At 36.4% G+C, this 4,795-nt stretch overlaps 1 long non-coding RNA gene across 1 annotated transcript; it reads right to left on the reverse strand.

Annotated features, from left to right (window-relative positions):
• Positions 1 to 602: 602 nt before the first annotated feature.
• On the reverse strand, positions 603 to 2,804 carry LOC129647686 (uncharacterized). The gene is made up of 3 exons (XR_008712433.1): positions 2,724 to 2,804; positions 2,513 to 2,621; positions 603 to 947 (listed from the first exon to the last, which is right to left on the reverse strand). It is a non-coding gene; the product is annotated as an uncharacterized LOC129647686 (long non-coding RNA).
• Between the last annotated feature and the right edge of the window lie 1,991 nt (positions 2,805 to 4,795).

Here is a 4,795-nt window from a genome sequence, read left to right on the forward strand (position 1 = left end):
TCTCTATGGCCCCAAGATCCAGTGCACAAAACTTCATCCCTGTAGACCCTCTCCATTATACACAAATACTATAGATGGGTACTGAGAGCAGTCACCGTTCCCAAATGGTCAACTTCAACGCATGCTTCAGTAAGATCACACTGCTACACATTGACAGAAATAATGACTATCAATTTTTCTCTAGTTTGCCTAAATTAATAATGTTAATAATTTCTATCCCATGTTCCTCTGACTATAATTGTCATGAAATAAAACCTATGAACTGTAAAGAAAGAGACCAAATTTTGGACACATCTATCTTTATGAGTGGTACTCACCAGTGTAGTTAAATGGACTACTAGCCTCCACATTTTCTCCCATCAAGATGCTGTAAATAAACCACTTCACTGAAATGAGAACAATTTATCGGATCTAGATCACCAAGATCCACATATTTCCACAACAGAAACAGCTTTTCCGGGTCCCAGACTAAGACAAGTTCAAAGCAGGATTTTGAAACATCATTTTTGATCACTCTGATTTTTCTCACAATAATATGATTTGAAATATAGGATTTTCCTCAAATAACAAAACAACAACAACAAAAGACACTTTTCTTAGACTTGTTTGGAATCCATGTTTATGCTTGAAGAAAACCAACATTGGCAAAAGCAAAACTCTTTACCAGTTGAGCCAGAAAAGGAAAATGATGTTAAATGTAACTTCTTTAATTTACAAAGTCGCCTTCAACAGGAAACTGTTGGGGAAACTTGGTCATACTCATCATGCCTTTTGTGCTGATGAAATGCAGCTCTAGGGCTCTCCTACTTCTGGTGCAGATGCTGCTTCTTGATAAGGCAAACTTCCTTCTCTATAACTGCCTTGGCAGACACGCTGGCTCCATGTGGCTAGTGTGTGGACCAGGTTTCAGACTCTTGAGTCTTTAGAAGCACTATAGTCTGCAGGATCTGGAAAGGTTATACCACAGTAAACCTTCTGAAGCGGGATGGTTAATTCACCTCACATTTAAAAGGTCATTTCAAATCCTTTCTATTTTTATGTCCCATATCCAACATCCATTTTCCAAGCCAAGTGCACTAAATCTAAGAACTTCAAAGAATCACAGACTCCAGAAGAACTTTGAGAATTCACTGAATATGACTTCTTGCTTACAAGCAATGTTACACTTCAGCTGTGACAGAAAACTATCCTAGTTTTAAAGCTGTCATAGAAAGATTTTCCCAGTCTGCCCAAATATCCTATTACAAACCCCTGGCAGACTTTGTTCACAAACAATTCTTCCTCACTCACTATCTAAATCCTTCACATTCTAGCTTGAGTGCGTTTTTTTCTACTCTAATCCTTTGCTAATGCACCATCTTTCCTACCAACTTCCATTGCTTATTTCAGTTGATGGCAATATTCTCTTAATTATTAGTGATCTACATTGTAGATATCTATCTTTTAGGACTTCCAAGCCATCACTTGAATGGTCACTGATCAAATCTTCCTCCATAAACTTTCATAAATCCATTTGTTTTCTCTGCATTCCCAGGGTATCCAACTGAGTTCAACTGAGCTGCCTTATAAGTAGGTTATAGTGGAAAGAATGCTGAATAGAATTCTGAAAACTTATCTCCAGAATCTGCCCAAAGTAAGTTAATGATTAACAGCCTTGGACAAGTCACTCAAGTCCCTGCATCTGCCTAAGCATCAAATTACTCCTCTGTAAGCTGAAAGAATTAAAATACATTTCTCAGACTAGTTTAGTCTATTTTTCTATAAGTTTTAAAACTTAATTGGTTCTTCATCTTTATACTCTACTCACCTTGTACACTATCACTAATTAAAATTCTGAAGTTGCCATTACCTCTTTATGATGAAACTGAGGCTTTGAGAGAGTAATATACTTCCAGGCTCACATACTTCATAATTGATAGACTCAGTTGGAAAGTCAGGAAGGATTGAGAAGGGAAGCCCAAATCTTTGGCCCTTTAATTATGCATGTGTGGGGCAACTACAAGTAGCCTAGCTGCAATTAAAGGAACTGAAGTTAAATTTGAGCTGCTGCCCACTGAAGGAGAGAAAGAGTTTATAATCTGACTTCTATCAAGCTAACTTCCTGCTGAAAAATTTACAAAACTCAGTATTCTTTAGATAAATAACATAAACCAGAGTTTCTACCATGTATCATTCACAATGATGATAAAATCTAAAGCTCTTTGATAAACAAAATAACAGGAATACATGATCCATTCTCAAGAGAAAAGACATTCCATTGAGACCATTTGAAATGACACAGATGTTGAAATCAGCAAACAAGGATTTTAAAACAACCACTAAAATCACTCTTAAAGAAATAAAAGAAAATGTGTTCAATGAATAAAACGATATAAAATCTCACCAGAGAAACAGAAGCTAAAAAAGAATCAAATGGAAATTCTAGATTTGAATATAAAATACTTGATAGTTAGCAATTTACTGGATGAGCTTAAGAGCGGAACTTAAAAAACAGAAAAATCAGTGGACTTACAGATAGATCAATATAATTAATCCAATCCAAAGCAGAGAAAATGATTAGAAGAAATAAAGAGTCTCAAGGACGTGAGGGATATTTTCAAACATGGGTGTAACTGGAGTCCCTGGATGATAGAAGAGATTACATTAAAAAAAATATATTAGAAGAAATAATGGTCAAATATTCCCCAAAGTTGGTTTTAAAAAAGACATAAATGTTCCTTTACCTGCTGGGTATTCCTCTGTCTCTTCATCTTGTTTATATTGCTGAATTTGGGGTGTCCTTTCTGTATTCTGGCAGTTTGTGGAGTTCTTTTTATTTGTGGAGTTTCCTCGCTGTGTGTGGGTTTGTACAGGTGGCTTGTCAAGGTTTCTTGGTTAGGGAAGCTTGCGTCAGATTCATTTTGATATATGGCAAAACCAATACAATATTGTAAAGTTAAAAAATAAAATTAAATTAAATTAAAAAAATAAATAAATACATATAGAAGATGAAAAAAAGATAAAATATGGATAGAAAAAAAAACTGAAAGACTAAGTTTTCCTGGTGTGTAGGAGTACAGAGAATTATTTTAAAGTCGTTTCAAAATTTGCTTCTCTGTATTGCTATCTTTTAAGAATTATATACTTACTATATTAAGTATTACATACAGATAAAAATTAAGAAGAATACCAGATTATATATGACTTACTTCTATAATAAAACTACTTTAAAGTTATTTGAAGTATGGATAATGCATAATGTTTTGTTTCTTTATGGACTTTTAAGCATTTGGCAAATTACAGACTCATACTGACAGAAAATAATGTATGATTTTATACAATACATACTTGTATAGTTTGTATTGGTAAATAAACCTGATACAAATAAAACCAAAAAAAAAAAAAAGACATAAATGCATAGATTCAACCTCAGCAAAACCCAAACAGAATAAATATCTCCCCAACCACATACACATAGATCATAATTAACTACTAAAAACAAAATTCAGTTCAGTTCAGTTGCTCAGTCATGTCCAACTCTTTGCGACCCCATGAACCGCAGCACGCCAAGCCTCCCTGTCCATCATCAACTCCCTGAGTTTACCCAAACTCATGTCCATTGAGTCAGTGATGCCATCCAACCATCTCATCCTCTGTCGACCCCTTCTCCTCCTGCCCTCAATGTTTCCCAGCATCTGGGTCTTTTCAAATGAGTCAGCTCTTCGCATTAGGTGGCCAAAGTATTGGAGTTTCAGCTTCAGCATCAGTCCTTCCAATGAACACCCAGGACTGGTCTCCTTTAGGATGAACAAGTTGGATCTCCTTGCAGTCCAAGGGACTCTCAAGAGTCTTCTCCAACAGCACAATTCAAAAGCATCAATTCTTCAGTGCTCAGCTTTCTTTATAGTCCAACTCTCACATCCATACATTACTACTGGAAAAAACAATAGCCTTGTCTTAGGCAGACCTTTGTTGACAAAGTAATGTCTCTGCTTTTTAATATGCTGTCTAGGTTGGTCATAACTTTCCTTCCTTCTGACAGAATGTGGTCCACTGGAGTAGGGAATGACAAACCACTTCAGTATTCTTGCCTTGAGAACCCCATGAACAGTATGAAAAGGCAAAAAGATAGGATACTGAAAGATGAACTCCCCAGGTTGGTAAGTGCCCAATATGATACTGGAGATCAGTGGAGAAATAACTCTAGAAAGAATGAAGGGATGGAGTCAAATCAAAAGCAACACCCAGTTGTAGATGTGACTGGTGATAGAAGCAAGGTCCAATGCCATAAAGAGCAATAGTACATAGGAATCTGGAATGTTAGGTCCATGAATCAAGGCAAATTGCAAGTGGTCAAATAGGAGATGGCAAGAGTGAACATCGACATTCTAGGAATCAGCGAACTAAAATCGACTGGAATGGGTGAATTTAACTCGATGACCATTATATCTACTACTGTGGGCAGGAATCCCTTAGAAGAAATGGAATAGCCATCATGGTCAACAAAAGAATCCGAAATGTAGTACTTGCATGCAATCTCTGAAACGACAGAATGATCTCTGTTCATTTCCAAGGCAAACCACTCAATATCACAGTAATCCAAGTCTATGCCCTGACCCGTAGTTGAACAGTTCTATGAAGACCTAAAAGACCTTCTAGAACTAACACCCAAAAAAGATGTCCTTTTCATTATAGGGGACTGGAATGCAAAAGTAGGAAGTCAAGAAACACCTGGAATAACAGGCAAATTTGGCCTTGGAGTACAGAATGAAGCAGAGGAAAGGCTAAAAAGGTTTTGCCAAGAGAACGCACTGGT

Source organism: Bubalus kerabau, chromosome 3 (genome assembly GCF_029407905.1).
Source record: "Bubalus kerabau isolate K-KA32 ecotype Philippines breed swamp buffalo chromosome 3, PCC_UOA_SB_1v2, whole genome shotgun sequence".
NCBI lineage: Eukaryota > Metazoa > Chordata > Mammalia > Artiodactyla > Bovidae > Bubalus > Bubalus kerabau.